Consider the following 20,587-nt stretch of genomic DNA (forward strand, 5'->3'; position numbering starts at 1 on the left):
AACAAAAATTAAAAAGATTAATTATTGTACTTATAAAAATTGTCACTTAGAAAATGCCTGTGAATTTCACAAATAATTACAAATAATTAACAAGTAACTTAATATTGAATAGAAATCTTGTAAAAATAGTTAAACATTTTTTTGCATTCATTTGTAAAATTATTTGCCACCCTAAAATGTCATTGATTACAGTGATTACATGTTATACACATCCAACCCCTGAAAGCCAATAAAATTTATGAAAAATAAATGCAAATCTAACTGTTCTTGCTTCAGTCTGCAACTAAAGTGTTTCAAATGTGTTTTAAAATGAATTTAATTCTGCTGTGCTTTAAAAACTATTGTGACAGGATTTGGATGTGAACTACAGACTGTTGTTATATGAGAGAGAAACTGGACACTAAAAACTAGGGTTCTCTCCTACATCTCATCACAAACACACACACAGTCATGTGATTTGATGGATGGCCCCTGAGGTCAGAGGAGATTCGGAGGTCGATGTGAGATCATTTCAACAAGTCTCAAACGTGGCGTCTGTTTCTCGCCTTGACATAAATACAGATCAGTCAGAAATACACCAGATCCAGTATCACAGACGTGTCCACTCTCACATCAGACACTTCGCAAGATCCACTTCAAGACACTGATGCAAACATGTTGTGTCAAGTACATATTAAAAGTACACTAAAGAAAGATTGATCGAAAAGCTGTTTAAAACTGGAATCTGGCTTTACCAAGAGTAATTCAAAAGCAGTCAAAACTTTAACTGATAACTAATAGATATCACCATATTTTACCATGCTATATAAATCAGTACAAATGATATCTGAACAAACCCCACGGTAGAAACCTTCAGAATACAGATAAGTCTGGTGTATGTAAGTGCTGCTGAAGTGGAGAAAAAACTCTTAAAATATATGAATCGTAATTGAAATCTACAGGCACAAATAGATTAAGTGTAAAAAAATAAGCATGATGTTTTCTTTCCATTAAAAAGAAGACATGTAAAATAACCCAGCTTCTCAAATTTGACCAGTGCATTAAAAAATGTCTTTGTCTGTATAGTGTATTGCCTTAAAATAGCGTGCACTGATGACTCTTTATTAAGGAAATAAACCATTTTTATTTCATGTTTACATTAAATTAGTTTCTAGCACATACATGTTTCTGGAAATTTCCCTGTAACTTTTTTCTGGTTGAACGAGAGCAAGATGCATGTTTCTGATGAATTTGGCCCTTGATGGCATGTGTACTGTATGTGTGTGCACACTTAAGCCCCCTGGACAGTAGGAATGTCATTAACCCTGCGGTCCGTCACTGCTGAAACAGCAGCGGCTAAATCCAGATCCACAGACTAAAGGGTCAGATTTGGGCCTGAGAGTCAGAGAAACTGAAAACTCCCCCTGGACCGTCTCACAATCTTCCAGACCACACCTGTCTGTTACACTCTGTTACAACCTTCAACTGAGCAAGCTTGAGCTGTTTACTACAAACTGGAAGTATATTTCTTTCAGAACCAAGCAGAACTATTGACTTTTTTTCAAATACAATAAAAATGTTACCAACCCCAGACATTTAAACAGTAATGTAAATGTCTGAAACATAAAATAAACGTATAAAATACTATAAGTAGTATAATATTTTTATTTTCATAAACTGCACCTGTATGTGTGTCCTTACAGAATCCTGATTCCCTGGACTCCTCGATCCAGAGCTGTCTGTCTGCCCTCTATCCACCGTTTGAGGTCACTGCCTCTACTGTCCTCAGCCAGCTCTTCCAGGTCATCGAGGGTCGTTTCCATGGAGACGCCCTCCAGTGTCTGAGCGACTTCCTCATCCCAGCCAAGCACCTTCTGGAGAGCGTGCAGCGGGCGGCCTGTGTGAGTGTGGGAAAAACCATACATAACTGACCTCACAGATCATAGCATGCAACGAGCCACTAGTGAAGGAAAGTGGGTGTTTAAAATCATGAAGAACAGGGTCTTAAATATATGGGTGTTTCTTCTGTAACTATAGGCCCTTTTGGGGGTTTAATTTGTCCAACATTGAACCTGCATGAATCACAAGAGAATTTTTGGGTGAAACTCAATCTTAAATTATGTATTTAATAACATTCTGTGATCTTTTTAGCAGTAGTGTAGCCAGAAAAGAGACTCTGGGTGTGCATATGAAAATCTGGGTGTGCCACATTTATTGTCAGATTACTGTGCAAAATTATGGGATAGTATTTTTGTCACACTGCTTCCATCCAACCATACTCCTAGTGTTAATTTGCAGGTCGTGTCAAAATGTAGTTAATTGTTAAAGGTAATCATTTTCTTCGAAATACGATAATTTTTAACTTCTGGTACGATACTTGGACATTTCTAATGTCTGATGTACTGTAGGGCCCGGTGAGGGAGAAACATCCTCATTCAGGTGTAACGTTAAGGCCTTGTGTCCGGCTGTCCATCAAGCCAAGGTTATTTGCTAAAAAAAAATTAAGAAAGGAGCTCTGCAACATATTGCTAGCTAGCAATGTGCAATCAAATTGATCTGTTTATAGACTGCTGGGGTCACAGTCAGCTGCTGTTTTCTGATTGGTTGGCAGTCCAAATGTCAGCAGATATATTTAAACAAAAATAATTTAAAATATAAATTACATTTTAACATTTTTAGCATTATTGCACCATATATTGGATTCTTATTTCTGTGCCCCTGAGAGTATGATTTAGAATGTTCAGTGACGTCACAGAACTGCCAGATTCAAACAGCTTTCGTGCGTTGGCTTCACTGAGCCAGAGACGGACCGCTCAGCGCTTGTCATATATCACAATTAATATGCAGTGTTTTCAACCACATAATGTTTATTTTAGGTTTCATACATTTAAATATACATAATCACTAGTAAAACAATACTTTGGTAGTTTGTAAAATACTCACTGATGTCTATGGTAGCAGCAAAAACTTCTTATAAAATGTAATTTGCTGCCACCCTGGCACACCCGTGGCTACGCCACTGTACAATGGATGAAAAGTTTAGAGCTCTACTGATGATTAAGTCTAGAGTGTGTCCAGTGTGGGCCCATGTACATGCTGAATCGACAGGTAAAAAAAAAGCCTCAAGTCAAAATATTCATTTATCACCAATTAACTGTTTGACAAACACTTACTGCTTCGATGTCCAGATGTGAATTAAAAAAAAATCTCAAACATGCTACGATCTGAATCAACCGAGTCGCGAACAGGCTCCGAAGTGCCGATCTGAATCAACCGAGTCGCGAACAGGCTCCGAAGTGCCGATCTGAATCAACCGAGTCGCGAACAGGCTCCGAAGTGCCGATCTGAATCAACCGAGTCGCGAACAGGCTCCGAAGTGCCGATCTGAATCAACCGAGTCGCGAACAGGCTCCGAAGTCCCGATCTGAATCAACCGAGTCGCGAACAGGCTCCGAAGTGCCGATCTGAATCAACCGAGTCGCGAACAGGCTCCGAAGTGCCGATCTGAATCAACCGAGTCGCGAACAGGCTCCGAAGTCCCGATCTGAATCAACCGAGTCGCGAACAGGCTCCGAAGTGCCGATCTGAATCAACCGAGTCGCGAACAGGCTCCGAAGTCCCGATCTGAATCAACCGAGTCGCGAACATGCTCCGAAGTGCCGATCTGAATCAACCGAGTCGCGAACAGGCTCCGAAGTGCCGATCTGAATCAACCGAGTCGCGAAAAAAAAAAAAAAATTCTATACAACAATAACAAGTTTAGTAAAAAAAAATTATTGAGACTATAAAAAATAATTCTGCATCTATTTTTAGGTGTGTCAGCTGCCACTGTGGGTGGCACAGGCACACCCTGGCACACCCGTGGCTAAGCCACTGCTTTTTAGGTATTTTACATAATAAAATAAAATGGCCAACCCCTGCTAGGGCTGATTTTATAGTCAGCATTTTATGTATGTTACATAAAATCCATTAAAATTTGCATTTTTTCTGTATAATTTACCAAATATTCAGCTGAAATGGGAATGATCTTTTAAAACATTTTAAATAATAAAATAAAATGTCAAACTCTTTTTAGTGCTGATTTCATAGCTATTATTTTATCTATTATAAATAAAACTGATTAATATTTTGACATTTTCTGCATAGTTTACCAAAATGTCAGCTCATTCTTTGATGAAAAATAGCTTTTTGTCTGAAAATAGTCAGTAGCACAATATGGTTAGCAGCAGTGTCATCCAGGGACTGTCTGAGCTCAGATGATCTGTGAAGCGACTGCAGTATATGTCTTCCATACGGATCATCTTTGAGGAGTCATTATGCTCCAGACCGCTGTCTGACATTCATAAAGATCTGCAGAATCTGAGGTCAATTACTGAGTGATGGAGTCAGCCGGCCGTGTGATGTTCATCTGCTCAGAGCAGTGATTATAAGACATCTTTGACATCAAGAGCATCACTTCATAAACTCTTTTAATAAAGCTCTTTATCAGCCTGATCTTCCACAGATACTTGTCTTATAATCTTCAGTAATTATTGAATTCTTGGCAGTCAGAATTTGACGCTGGAGTGTGAACACTTAAAAATGCACTTACATGTGACATCACACTGAGGAATATCAGCTGCACTTGCAAGGCTTATTGCTTTATTAACTTAAAAAAAAAGTCAAGATGTTTTTGAAAAAGGCTTTCATAAAATCACATTTGACTTATACTTTACAGTTATAAGAATTTCTTTTATTTATATATAATGAGTTCTAATGAATGGATTCATTAGATCCAAATATTGCTTCCGAATTTCAAATTTAAATTTAAATGTAACATTCCATTTGGAATCTAAAAGGGATTCTCAACTGAGTTCTAAATGTCCTCCACTTAAATAGATTTTCTGTGTGTTCTGAACAGGCTCCGTACTCTCAGAGGGTGTTCAGGTTTTCCGGGTGGCCTCTGTGTTTACATGATCGCATCGTGATCCAGCTCGCTCCCGTTAACCCTTTGCTGCTCAAACCAGGAGACTTCTACCTGCAGATCGTGCCGTTTGGAAACCAGGCAGCTCGTATTGTGATCCCAGAGCCTTTTGGAGGTGGAGGAGGAACGTGAGCTGGAGGAAACCCCAGTACCCGAGACCTCGTACCCCAGCATCTTCACTGAAGCCTGGCTTCAGGAACTCAACAATGGGAGACATGGAACGCCTCTGGCTCGCTGCGTCCTCAAAACCGAGCAGGGCATAGTCAAGGTTCCCTGGGAAGAGGTGGCCAATCCTGAATTTGAAGACGATCGGAGGATGGCCTCCTCGTCTACGTCAAACCAACAAGAGTCTTTGAGTCTGTGCCATCCACACACACCTACCCCTTCTAATTTCTCAGTCGAGACGAGGATTTGTCCTGCACGGGATGGTATAGCAGTATCCTTGCGTTTGGTAGACAAAAGCAGTAGTTCCAGAAATGCTGAAATGGATCCAACTCAGTCTGGGATCCGACCGGTGGGATGGGTGTCTCCAAACACATGGGACAGCAGAAGTTTGGTTAGCAATTGCAAAGATCTAATTGACCTTACCAAAGAAACCCAAGGATACTCACAAACTTGGGCTCAGACTCATACTCCTCTGCTGAGGTCCAACAGTGCTACTCAGGAACGTAAGGCTTGTGTTCGCACCGTGAGGTTCGCAGAGGAACCCTGTACGCCGTGCATGCAGAGGAAACACGGACAAGGGACCAAAGCACAAAAATGCCGGTTCATGGAAGCACAGGAGAAACCTATTAAACCCAAAGAAAGATCTGAGCATCCAAACGAGCCGAGAAGCTTTCACAGACCTGCTCAGGAAAACACCGGTTGCTTCAGCTCCTCAGAAACAGCTCCATTAGGCAACTCCTCCAGTGAAGGACATAAGGATCAAACACACAGCATTTCTCAGGACGAGATACACTGTTTTATTCCAGCGGTGGTTGGGACGTCTGAGAAGTGCCACATTGTTGTCCAAGGAGAGACAGACGAGGTGGACAGAAGCAGCTACTTTGAGATGATTCCCAGGCTGCATGTGGTTCCAGGGAAGAAGACGACCGCTTTTGGACTCGTGTCTCCAAAAATAAACAGAAGACGACTAACAGCTCAAGGTTTGGATCAGTTAGGATCAATCTACTGTATCTATCCATACACCCACCAATCTACCTATCTCTGTATCTTTACATAATCCTATATTTATCTATCTATCTATACAACAAGCCATCATCTATCATTCCATCTCTGCATTTCCATCCATACATCAATCTTTCCACGCATTCATCCATCCATCCTATATATAGCTGTCTTTCCATCCATGCATACATCCTTTCTACATCTATCTTTACATCCATCCAGACACTTTTCAAGAGACTAATGTAGGAAAAAAAGAGGAAAATATCAATGTTTGATCAAATGTGTTCAGTATGTTTTATTCAAAGACAAGTCGTTATGATCTAATGAATCTTCTAAGAAGCAAAGCAACATCTTTGATCATGTTTTAATGCATGCTGACTTATTCCTTTGAAGATCTGTCTCAGGACTCAAAAGCTCTGTCCCCTCCTCTTACTGGAGCACGGATAAATCTTTCAGACGCATCAGCACAAGCTGAAACTGAGAGACCACCATCTAGATCATCCACACCTCCTGTACTTACAGCTGACGGCTTCCTTCACTCAGGAATGATGTGTCTTACAGGTAACCCCCCACCCCCAAATATCTCATTTGAGCAATGAAACCTACAGACTAAGAACCCCATGAATAGCATCCCTTTAACATGTTTTTGGAACGAGCCCATGTTGTGTTTTCTATTGAAATTTAATGTCTATATACTGTACAAGGCAAGCTGAAACAGACGATCCCAGACTGCAGTAATGAAAGCATTAGTGCTGTGTTTGTCCTGGTCTAATGTGCGTCTGACCTCTTCTGCCTCCTGCAGGGGGTCAGGACCGTTCAGGCCGAGCAGCGGTGGAGATTTATGGAGATCATCAGGTCTGGGCTTCGGCACCCATTTCAAGCCAGGAGATCTGCAAACTACTGCTGTACTTTCACACCATCACCAGGTACAACATCTGCCCTGCAAACACACCATAGAGATCAGTTCACTGCTGAAAGACTGATGCATGTTATTTTTAGGAAAGAAAAAGATCTAGGGATGACGGTGGTGTTTGATGCACGGAAGAAGCCTCCACATCCAGAGATCGCCAAAGCTCTCCTAATGCTCCAGGTGTGTTTGGGTTAAAACTGCAGCTTGAAAACCTCTTTCGGCACTAAATCTTGAGTGTTTGTCCACAGGAACTCGATCCTCATGCTGTGCATCGGGTTCTGCTGCTGCTGAATAAAGACAACAGCCAAAGTCATGAGAAAAGACCTGGTGTTATGGTCAGGAGAGATGTTTTTTTCTTTCTATTATTGCACACACCTGGCTTCAGTGCTTTTCTTAATAATATTGTTGTGCATGCATGTCTCACTTTGATCTTCTCAACCCTCTGCAGATGGAAACTGTGACATCACTTAAGGCTCTTTATAAAATAGTGGATGTCAGTCAGCTAACTGCTGCTCTACACGGATCCTTCCAGTACAATCACTGCGTCTGGCTACAGATCCATCAGGTGCATTATTGGGCAGGCAATCTGATCCCTACCAGCATTATTAATAAAATAATAATAATAAAAAAAAAATAATAATAATAAATAAAAATAATAATAATTATTATTATCAGATTATATATATATATATATATATATATATATATATATATATATATATATATATATATATATATATAGTTTATTATTATTATTAATATTATGATGATGATGATTATTATTATTATATATAATTTTATTATATTATATTTAATACTATTTTAAATTTATACCACATTAAATTGCTGTATTTTATACATTATTTAATATTATTTATATTATTATTATTATTATTATTATTATGTTTTATACTATTAATATATTATTATATTAATATATTAATCTAATAATATATGATATTTATATATGTAATTTTATATTAAATAAAATAACTTTATATTATCAATGATATTATTATATTATTTTATATTGAATTATATTTTTGGAGGTTATTCAATAATACAAGATTATAACTGATCATATATTACTATATACTGTATGTAAAATTATATACTGTAATATTTAATAATGCAATGTTGATGTTTAATACTACTTATAAATATATTATTGATATATTTGTATATCTTGATTTATTATTATATGTATATATTTAATAACATTTCATTAAATTATAATTACAATTACACATTTGTCTGTTACAGAAACTGTATCCATTTGTGTCAGATCTTCAGGAGACATCCGCTCTGCTATCAGAAGCTGTAAAGAAACTGGAAGACGTTCATAAGATCGACACAATGCTGGTAATGAAACATTTTGCTCTGCTCTTGTTCTGTCTTAAACCAGCCTCCCACCTCCAATCAAAATTATTTATAAATAAAACCACACTGTTCTTATGTAAAGATGATGCACAGACCTCTATGAATATGTTAAATGGCAGAAATTATTGTGTGTGAATCAGGATGTGCAGCAGTGCATTGAGGAGCAGGGAGCTCTAATGAAGGATGTGCTGGAAGACGCACGATTGGTCAGATTGCAAAGGGGAGGCGGAGCCATGCTGGCGAGGCTGAGGAGAGAAACTGAAGTGAGGTCTCCAGACTGTGAACAGAGCCGGTAAACACACACATGTCAGCTTCAAACACTTTCGACAGATCTAACTGATAATACTGAAGGGACATGATGCAGTAAATCATCTGTGTTCTCCTGCAGTGAGGTCATCGACACAGTCACACATCTGTACAACGCCATGGAGGAGCAGGTGCACATCCTGGCCAGGAAGTCCAATGTCTCCCTGCAGCACCTGAACTTCCTGTTACAGCTCAGAGAGATGGAGTCAAGGTTTGCGAAGGTAGAGAGCTGTAAACAAAAGACGAATGAAAAAGCTTAAAATCATTTAATTAAAATGGACTTTACTTTTACTTTAAAGACAAAACGTCTCTGTCTTTAAAAGAAGTCTCTTCTGCTCACCAAGGCTGCATTTATTTGACCAAAAAACAGGAATAATGTGAAATATTATTACAATTTAAAATAACTGTTTTCTATGTTGATAGATTATAAAATGTATCTTATTTCTGTGATGCAGCGCTGTATTTTCATCAACACTAATATACTGATTTGCTGCTCAAGGAAAATTTTTTGCTTCGTATTTTTTGTGAAAACCGTGATGCATGTTTTTTTTTTTTTAAAGAACAGCATTTAGTTATTAAAGAAAACTTTTTAGGCATAAATATCTTTCTTGTCATTTTTGATCGATGTATTATAATATCATTGTATTAAAGTATATATTTATTATCATATATTTATTTATACATTATTATTATAATTGAATTATTATAAATTATTTATAAATTATTTTCTATTATATTTAATGGTAAAATATTATAATTGATATTATATTACATTTAAGTATATTTAAAAATAACCTAGTATTATTTATTCTATAATATTACAGTACAAATGTCTTTACTGTCTTACATGAGTCTTTGCTGAATAAAAGCATTCATTCCTAACAACAACAACAAAGAGAATCTGACCCCAGACTTTTGAGCGCTAGAGTACATTGGTCTTTTGTGTTCAGATGCACTGAGTTCAGAAAGCGTGTCTCTGTGTAGATTAAGGACTGGTTCGACACAGAAGGAGAAGCGCGGCTCCTGCAGGCTGAATCTGTGGAAGACTGCAGTGAACGAATCCAGCAAACGCTGCAGAGTTTCAAAGCTTTTCTCTCTGAAGCAAACGTAAGTGAAAGTGAAGAAAACTGATGGTGAGCCACTACATAAGTGACTTCAAAATAAACCTCAACTTTGTCATCATAATCATTAAGTGGCAAAAAAATGTGTAGTGTTTATCCTTGTGGCGTATGTTTTCTTGTAACGTGTCTGGTTCAACATCAGGAGCGAAAGCATCAGGCGATGATGCTGGTGTCAGATGCAGAGAGCGTTCAGGGGCCGAACTATCCCGAGATGGAGGTGTTTCACAGGATGGTGTCTGTGTTTAAATCCAGTCTGGCTGACTTTGTGTCGAGGGCCGAGCACTGCTGTGAAGAGCTGGGCATGATGGTGTACATCTGCCACTTCTGCGAGAGGGTACAGCTTACACTTTAAAGCCTTCATGAACTGCCTTTGTTTTTATTTTGTGCTCTTCTCTGAGGTCCACTTATAATGCCATCAAGATCCTTAATTAAAAAAAAATCATGATTTAGAAGCATTAAGCTATTTTCTGTATAGTTTTTATCCCCTCATCAGAATGCATCTCAAAACATATTAAACAATCCGTGAGAAGAGACAAAGCAATAGTGATCGCGAGATGATAATAGTTACTCAAACTGTCTAATTTAATATAGTCGGTACAACATCGTCTTTTAGTTTCAATCTTTTTGAAAATCCAGTGTCGATGATTGTGCCTAAACAGGCGGTTGTGTAGAATCAGTGGGCGGGGCTAAACAGGCAGTGGTGTAGAATCGGTGGGCGGGGCTAAACAGGCTGTGATGTAGAATATGGGGGCGTGGCTAAACAGGCTTTGATGTAGAATCAGTGGGCGGGGCTAAACAGGCTTTGATGTAGAATCATATAGTAGAACATTAAACACACTGAAGCTGCACTCATGTTCATTCAATCATTCTTATGAGACTTGAAGTCAAAGAAATACAAATGTTTAGTCTTAACATCAGTTTGATATGATTCTCTTTGACAATTTAAGATTACAAACTGAACAACTGGAAAAAACTCTATAGTCTCCTTATTTAGTGAAACACTGATAATATAAATCATTAAATCATGCTGCCACCTAGTGGAGTGTTATACGCTATTACTAGTCAAAAAGCATAAACTTGCCTTCCTTCAATAATTACATTTGGTTACCATTTGTATAACCACAGTTTCACTACGAATACCCTGATTAAACTATGGTTAGTGTAGCAAAACCGTGGTTCATTTGTGGTCACCATGCATGGTTTAACTATAGTAGGCATGTTTTGTTTCAGTTTATTGTATTAAAATGGTTAATTTTTGAAAGGGATATGTTGACATTTTTGGGCAACACATTTCTGTCAACATAATCCTCCCTATGTATGAATGAAATCACAATTGTTCCAGGCATCAGCCGTGGCCAGCGATTGCAGGCGATTTTTGGAACAGGAGCCACACTGCAGTTCTCCAGATGAGAAGCGCTGGACACATCTTCAGGCTTACCTGCAGAGATTAGATGAGTTTTCTCCCGAACACTTCCAGGACGTGAGAACGCAGGCATGTTCCAGCTCCAGAGCTCTGCAGGTGTGGGACGCCGCCTGGATCCACTGTCAGGACGTCCGGCGACAGCTGCAGGAGAGACTGGTGCTTCTGGAAGGAGCTTGGCCCACCGCTGGACATCACTCTGACTGGCCCGAGGTCACTCCAGGTGAGGATTCACCAGAGTCCTTACAAGACAGGGCTGTTTGGTATGACATGGAAGCTTGAAATTTTTTTAAAAAACAACATATTTGATTAAAACGGTAATTTCCACATTTAATTTGATAATTCATACTTTTTAAACTCATAATTGCGATTATTTTTCTTCTTTCTGTTGTGAGTTTACATCATGCAAACTTGACTTTTTCATGACTGCAAGTTATAAACTCATAATTATGACTTTCAAAATTGTGTTTACATCATGCATTAGATCAGACATTTTTATATAAGTTTAATATTAGTTTATATTATGTCATTCACATCTTGTTCCTCAGAACTGCAAGTTATTAACCTGCAATTGTAACTTCTTTCCTCTAAATTCTGAGTTTAATTATTCTGTAATTCTGACCTTTTTTCTTAGCAATGAGTTATAATATAAATGGGTTATAATATAATATAAACTTGCAATTGTATTTTTCTTCTCCAGATTTTAGGTTTACATCATGTAATTCTGACTTTTCCCCTCAGAAATGTAGTTATAAAGTTTACATTATGAAATTTTGACTTTTTATACTGACTTTATTATTGACTTTTTATTTAGTTTATATCATGTAATTCTAAAATTTTTCCTTAGAATTAGGAGTTGAAAAAATACCAGAATTGGCCTTTGAATTCACATCTTGCAGGGTTTATTTATTTGTTGTTTTATTTTGTGATATAATTGTGACTTTTAATTTCTCAATTAAGACTACTTTCTCACAATTGCAAGTTTATATCAGAAAATTTGGAATCTAAAATTGTCTAATGGCAATAGGTTAAATAAACTCTCTTCATTCTGACAGATTTTATTTTTCCTTTAGAAAACAAGACTTAATATCTTCAGTCATTTAGTTTCGCAAGAAAATGTTGCTTGATTTAAGTACGTTTAGATATTTGTAATGGAAAACAATGGGAAAAAATAGGGGGGAAAAAACAAGGAAAATGGATGGATCTAGATATTTACTTGAGAAGTAAAATGACTAAAAATTATAAAAATTATCAAGTTATCAAATAAAGCAATAAGCCCAGAGGAGCCATGGTTTACAGTTAATTTATAACATGTTATTCTACAAACATAGTAAGGTTTCACAAAATAAAACTGAGCAAATAACGTATAATGGTATTAATAAAAACATTATTTTTCAGACAAACAATGTAGTTCCTCAGAAACAGTTGTGGCTCCAACAAAGTGGTTGCCGAGCAACACACAAATGTAAACAAAGGTGTATGTTGGTAGAGGAATTTCGAACTTGGCTCAACCAATCAGAATCAAGGAACGGAACTATATAGTACGTTCTATACATTTTGTTTGTATGTTCTGAATCATGAGTCAAGAATGTTTAGATATTCGTAATGGAAAAAATGTACTAAATGCAGTATTTTGCAGTGTGTTGTAAAATAACGTTTTGGTCATCTCACCCAGTACAAGAGGAGCATGGGATTGTACCCGAGCTGTCGGAGAGCAGGGCGAGTCGGGCGAGAGACAGCATTCACGGCACCGTCACCTGCTTCAACTTCAGATCCAACCACAAAACCCGGAAAGAAGCCAAAACCGCTCAGACTGGGAAGGAAATTCCTGCAGACTGTGTCCAGAGAGGCAAAAGTGTTGGCAGAAAGGCCTCCCAAGAGCAGAGACCCATCACAGGCTCGAGTGCGGTGGGCTGTCAGTGGTTTCCTTGGCACAGCGCAGCCAGAACCAACAGCAAGGGACCCGAGCTCCACATCACAGAGCCCGTCTTCTGCCAGAACCAGCCGTACGGAAACTCTGGCCACGGCAGCTTCTGTGAAGAGACGGAGGACGCTGGAGACGGCCCTGTGTTCACAGACAGATGGAGAACTGATGGAGAAAACACTGCATCCAGCCCAGAGAGCCCAAACAGAACCATGTGAGTGTTCTTCTGTAAAAACAACCGCAAAATCAAACAGCTGCTGTTTACTTCACGTTACTTAAAAGGGTTTCGGGTTTTATTATGAACATTTCAACTATGGCCATTATTCTTAAAGACAAATACATTTGACTTGTATAATCTTTAATCCAAATCCACTGCAACACTTTTTCTCTGCTCTTGAAAACAGAATTGTGATTTTTTTTCTTCATTTATTCAGTTTAAATAATTAAGAATACATAAAAATAAAATAAAAAAATTATCAAAATGTGTAATAATTTAATTTCAATTGAAGTTAAAAAAATTATAATAATTTAATGTTTCTTTAAATTTATTTAAATATATAGATAAATAGATTTCTTTAAATATAAAGATAAATCACTGCGTTAACTTACCTTGAAGATGCACTTTGCTTTCTAGTTATTAGAACCACTCAAAAGTTTGGAGTCATGAAGATTTATTTATGTATTTGATAAACACCAAGGCTGCATTTATTTGACCATTTTAAGTGTTTTCTATGTCAATATATAGTAAATGTAATTTATTCCTGTGATCAAAGCTGTATTTTCAGCATCATTCCTCCAGTCTTCAGTGTCACATGATCTTCAGAAATCATTATTATATGATGATTTGCTGCTCAAGAAACATTTCTGATTATTATCAACGTTGTAAAACAGTTGTGGAAACAGATTAATTTAATTTAAAATACAAAAGAACAGCATGAAATAGAAATCTTTTGTAAAATGAAAAATGTCTTTACTGTAATGTCTGTACTTTTGACCAGTTTAATGCATCCTTGCATTCTTTCAAAAAATAAATATTATAGACTCCACAGATTTGAACAGCAGTGTATAACAGGGAGAGAAAAAAAACAAGTCTCAATATTTTTCATGCTATTTCTTTCTCTATCCAAAAGCTTACACTGATGTCAGAAAGGTAAAGTTACAGTAAAGAGTAAATCAAGGATTTTAAAAGTGTTTAATGTTAAAGTAGTGGTTTCACTACAATTGTAATGCAAATGGTAAACATAATAATAGATTTCTATAATGATATAATAATTTCTATAGAAATAATTCCATGGTGCCACGTATAAAAAGGATACTTTTCTAAAGGCTGATATTGCATTATAGATTATGATTGTTTTAGAAATGCATTCTTATTATAATTTCTCTGCAGGAAGCTTCATCGCATCATGGAGGAGCTCCTGCTGACGGAGGTGGAGTATGTTCGCTCTCTCGGCTACATCTTGACCCATTACTTCCCCCTGCTGTCCCGGCCGGACGTCCCGCAGGATCTGCGCGGTCAGCGTGGACGTATCTTCGGTAACCTGGAGAAACTGTACGACTTCCACCGCCAGCACTTCCAGCAGGAACTGGAGGCCTGTCGAGCAGAACCGCTCCGAGTCGGACGCTGCTTCCTCAACCACGTGAGACAGATCTGTGGATTTAACACTTTCATTTTCATCAGAATATCATTTTAACCTTGTATAAATATCTATTCAAACAGAGAGAGAGTTTCGGACTTTACGCCCTTTACAGCAAGAACAAACCCCAGTCTGACGCTCTGATCCAACATCACAGATACTTCAAGGTTGATATACTAAAATATTCATATAAATAATATAGTGTATTTTATATTATAATTTACAATATATTATTTTACATTTTTATATATTTTTATTTAAATAATACCAAAATATTATATATTATTTAAATGTGAATATATATTCTTTAATATAAATAATATTCATTGTATAATTTATATATTTAAAATATTTCATTAAAAATATATTGAAATATTGAAATAAAATAATACATGGACAATATGAATATATAAAATAATTTTATATTATAATTTACAATGTTTTACATTTGTATGTATTTTTATTTAAATAATATTAACAAATTATATATTATTTAAATGATAATATATATTTATTTAATATAAATAATATGTATTATATAATTTATATATTTAAAATATATTTATTAAAAAATATATTTAAATATTTAAATAAAATAAAACATGGAAAACAAATTATATATATATATATATATATATATATATATATATATATACACTTTGGATAAAAGCATCTGCTAAATTAAATTAAATTAAATTAAATTAAATTAAATTAAATTAAATTAAATATATTTTATATATTTGAATCCTACACTTATTTCTGCATCTGTTGCTGTTTCTTCTGAGTTGAACTGAAGTGAATGGGAATGAACTGAAGGCTCTTTTCTCCCAGTGTAAGCAGATGGAGTTGGGTGACAGCATGGATCTCTCGTCGTACCTGCTGAAGCCGGTCCAGAGGATCAGTAAATACAGTCTGCTGCTGCAGGAGATCCTGGACGAATGTGTGCCGGATCAGAGCGGAGAGCGAGAGGAGATCCAGGCGGCTGTAGAGGTGGTGCGCTTCCAGCTGCGGCACGGGAACGACCTGCTCACCATGGACGCCATCCGCGGCTGCGATGTTAGTGGTGAAGCTACCAGATTCACGCTGAAAAATCTGTTTAACAAACTCCACCATATAGACATAGTTTTTCTTTTGGGATACAAATTTAGGTCTTTTTTTCACACATCTGAACCTGATTTTCCTGTTTTTCCATTAAATGCAAGAAGTAATGTCATTGTAAAGTAATTTGTCATTTTGTTTCGTTAGCTGAATCTGAACGAGCAGGGCCAACTGATTCGGCAGGATGAATTCTGGGTAATATTCCGCAAGAAACGTTCCCTCCGACGAGTGTTTCTCTTCCAGGACGTCATCCTCTTCACCAAGACCAAAAAAACGACCGTGGAGATGATGTGTACGTTTACAAGATGTCTATCAAGGTACGTGTGTGAGAATATTAGTGTTTCTGTTAATCAGAGAATCCTGACAAATCAAATGCATCAAACGGTTTCAAACATTGATAATAATAAAAACAGAAAATCACAATATTAGACTGATTTCTGAAGATCATGTGACACTGAAGACTGGAGAAATGCTGCTGAAAATTCAGAGCTGTATCACAGAAATAAATTACATTTTACAATATATTCACATAGAGAAAAGCTATTTAAAATTGTAATAATATTTCATAATTGTACTGTTTTTACTGCATTTATAGTCAAATAAATGCAGTCTTGACGAGCAGAATACTTTTTTCAAAATTATTTTTAAAAAACCTTACAGGCCCCAGATTTTTTTTAACAGTACTGTATAATAAAACAAATTTCTAAATAATAACTATATCTGCAAATGCATTCCCAAACATATAAATAAATAAAATAGTAATAATAACTGATCCTAGATATATATTTTATATTCATGTGTTTTCCATGGGAGTCAAGCCCATTCACCAGAGTCAAAATTTACAGAAAATCTTGCAAACAGCCAATACTCATTTTCTTTTTTACAAATTTAGTTATGATTAAAGTTTGCTTAATGTTTGTCTGTAGACCTGTGAGATAGGAATGACTCACTCGTGCGGGGTGAGCGGCCGCAGTTTTGAGATCTGGTTCAGGAGGAGACGGTCCCAGGACACTTACATCCTGCAGGCAGAGACACGGGACGCCAAAGAGGCCTGGACCAGAGACCTGGAGCACATACTGTGGGAACAAGCGCTGAAGAGCAGAGGTCAGGACATCATACAACACTATATATGTATCAAACTAGGCATTTACAGGTTACTGTGTGCGTTGTTTGTGCTTGTACATCCGTGTAGATCTACAGATGTTTGTGTTTCAGAGCTGAGGAGACAGGAGAGGATGTTCATGGGAATGGGTTGGAAACCTTTTTCCGATATTCAACCCAGAAACGCAGCCGTTAGCAATCACGCCGTGAATGGTGATGTCACAGGAAGAGGTATTTATCAGCCAATCACAGGCGGGGACAGTTTGCATGCATATATCTGAGCTCATGGTGTAAACTCAAGGGCGTAGGAACGGTTGAAAAATATTCTGAAATGCTAGTTATTCCACTGTATTTATTATGAAAATTACCTTTAAAAATGCATAGCTTTATCAAAGATGACTTCTCTTCTGTTGTCTTTTTTCATCAGGTAGTTTATTTTCTGTCAGAGTCTTGGCACACAAGCTTTACCAGGTGTGGCTTGGGTCATTGGGATAATACGCTAACTAATCTGCGACTAATTTGCTGAGAGGCAGATAATAGTTAGTGAATGCTAGCTATAATATAGTTACCGTTTAACACTTGTGCATTTGTTCAACCCAATCCCAGCTTCTGCTGGATCTTAAAGAGATCAAAGAAATAACCCAAAAATTATAATTCTGTCATTTACTGACCCTCATGTCATTCCCAACCTGTATGACCTTCTTCTGTGGAACAAAAAAGATATTTGGAAGAATGTTGTTTCACACAGTAACTCTTCACAATTTCATTTAGTTTGCACTGCAGCCAACAAACAAACAAACAAACAAAAACTAAACTATGGAAGCCTGTTTCTGCCACAGAAGAAAAGAAAAGGTATTAAAGGCTTATTTCTCACAGTACTGAGGAAAAATAGCAGAATTGCAATTCACAATGACCTTTTTATTTAATTGATCCTTTGTCAGAAACAAGCTTTCCTAAAAATCAGCCTTGCTCAAATGCAGACTAATGATTGTCGTCTAAATGTGAGAACATACAGTAAAATAGTTGCTACGCCCCTGAAGAAACTTGCTTCTTTTCTAGCTGCTTTAATTTTATATGACAAAGTAAAGCCATTTTCAGTCATTACCTGAATTTTCTCTTACTGTTTTTCTGACAGAAGTTGTAGGAATACTGAAAAGACCCAACCCCTTGGTGTCTGTCCTTCAAAGGGGCGTGGCTTTGCCACGGCCAGATTCGATTGGCTCTGGCAGCAGCACATCAACCGTAGGCAGCCACTCATCATCCTCGTCTGGGCGGGGCTCCATGTCACCCAGCGTTTTCCAAGGAAAATACGGTAGCAAAGACTCCTACTGGAAAATTAATAGTCTCTGTATAATACAGGAAAGGCCTGAATCTAAAATCTTTCTCTCCGTCCTTTCTTTATAGATTCCTCTACTGAGAACACAGGTTTATTTAGCTGCGCGGATCATAATTGTCCCACAAGAAGAAGAGCGTCTGTGTCATCACTGCTTCACTCCAGTTCTTCAGCGTGTCAGGCGTCTCCCGCTCATGATCTTCACCACGGCTCACCTGCTCTGTCCAGGAAGAAGCTCGGTCCACAAACAGATGCTCACGGCTCTCTCAAGGTTGAGAAATAAACACACGTCAGCTGTGTTCAAAACCCACTGAGCTGCCTTTCTAGGCAACATTTCCAGGCAAAGCCATGCTGACTTTAAAGATGTTAGAGCAGATCACTGCACTCAAAAACATTGTTATGTATCCACATGCACAGGTCAATTTGAAGATTTTGGGCTATAAGTGGGAAGAAAAATGTCAAAATACACTTTTAAGTGTTTATTTTGACACTTAAAATTAGCAAAAACTAGGTTTTGAGACATAGCTGAATACTGATATTCAATCAGGAAAATAATTAATTCAGAATGGATGTTAATTAAGTTTTTTGTGTTTACTGTATGGTCAGTTTCAAGAGCCGATTCGTTCCAAGGCATCAACAGAAGTTTAGCTGTGATTGAGGTGAGTTACAGACAGTGATTCATTACACACTATATTAATACAGCTACAAATCATAAAGCTGTGTATACAAGTATGTCCAACTCAATCATGTAATACACTCTTGTAGGGTGGTATACCTTTTATGGGCTACTATACAGAAAATCACAACTGCTTGATTGCTTGTATCATTGCAAAATGTAACTATATTGGTGCCCAGCTCCAATCTGCTAAATGCAACTATAATGCATGAAGATATTAAGATGTTATAAACATGAACATCATGATTTTCTGTAAAGCTGCTTTGCATAATGTATATTGTACATATTGTACATTGTACATATACAATATACAGTATATTATACTGTACAAATACATTTTACTTGATTAGTACCTGCTCTATAAATGGAATTATTAAGTATGTGCAAACATTAAATATATGCAACTGATAAATTACATATTTTCTGAATGATACTAATGATGCAACATTTCCACAGGCATGCTTACATCTCTCCAGAAGAAGTTCACTGATGTCAGATCAACCAGGTAAATCTACAGGAAACTCATGTAAGATGGATTCACCTGATGAAGAAGAGCTCAGAACAGAACAGATTTTAGATATTTGTTTGAAGAAAATGCAGTGGGAAATAATAAAGAACATAAACAAGATGATATTGACCAGATCTGAGACTGTGGACCAGTTCTTTACTTCTGGTGCTGACCATCTGAGAAAGACACATCTGTGGACCTACAAGGACGCTTTCCTGGATAACAACAGAAATATTCTGTTAAAGCTTCATTGTGCAATTAATTTGCATGAAATTGATTTTTAAATCAGATGCAATGCATATGTAATGTTTAATAACACAACTCAGACCAATAACCAAAAATCGGTTCTATTATCATACTTTCTGCTGTAACACTGAAATGTTGTGCTTTATACATGTATCCACCTTAAAAACCTCAGTATAGTTTATGAGGTTCGGGGAATTTTGAAAATATATACACAGTTGCTTGAAAAAATAATAATTTTGATTATTCAATTGCATGTAATTAATTTTGTGTATGTTAATATACCAGATGACAGGACCTCAGTGGAGAGAGAAACTGCATTTTATTAAATTATAATAAATAAAAGGTCATTATAATTTGCTTTGTTTTGTGTCTTTCTTAAGAAATATTGACAATAAGATGAATATGCATTAGCAGCCATAATCTTCTGTTGTTTTAGTATCATTTAAATTTATTGTATTATTTATTATTTAGATTTTTGTATATTTTACATTTTAGTCAAAGTTTTTGTAAATTTGTTGTGCTTGTCATTTTTGTGTTTTCTTTTTTGCTTTAAAATATATTTATTTGTATTCAACTTTATTAAACATTAAAAGTAAGTTATATTTAATTTTATTCAGCTTGTTGCTGTTTTGTGTCTTGATTCAGATAGACAGATGAACATGCATTAGCAGTAATACAATCCTGTGTTATTTTATTATTATTAATGTACTATAAAAGTATTTAAAAAAATTATTTGCTTGTATTTTTAGTTTGTCATTTTTATTTTTGGCATATTTATGTTTATCATATTCGTTTTTTTGTTTTAAAATATATTTAAA

General features: G+C 36.5%; 1 pseudogene; it reads left to right on the plus strand.

The window, feature by feature from the left end:
* The first annotated feature begins 464 nt into the window (after positions 1-464).
* Positions 465-20,122, plus strand: LOC113083525 (pleckstrin homology domain-containing family G member 4B-like; annotated as a pseudogene).
* Positions 20,123-20,587: the final 465 nt, after the last annotated feature.

The sequence above is a fragment of the Carassius auratus genome, unplaced genomic scaffold (assembly GCF_003368295.1).
Source record: "Carassius auratus strain Wakin unplaced genomic scaffold, ASM336829v1 scaf_tig00038609, whole genome shotgun sequence".
NCBI lineage: Eukaryota > Metazoa > Chordata > Actinopteri > Cypriniformes > Cyprinidae > Carassius > Carassius auratus.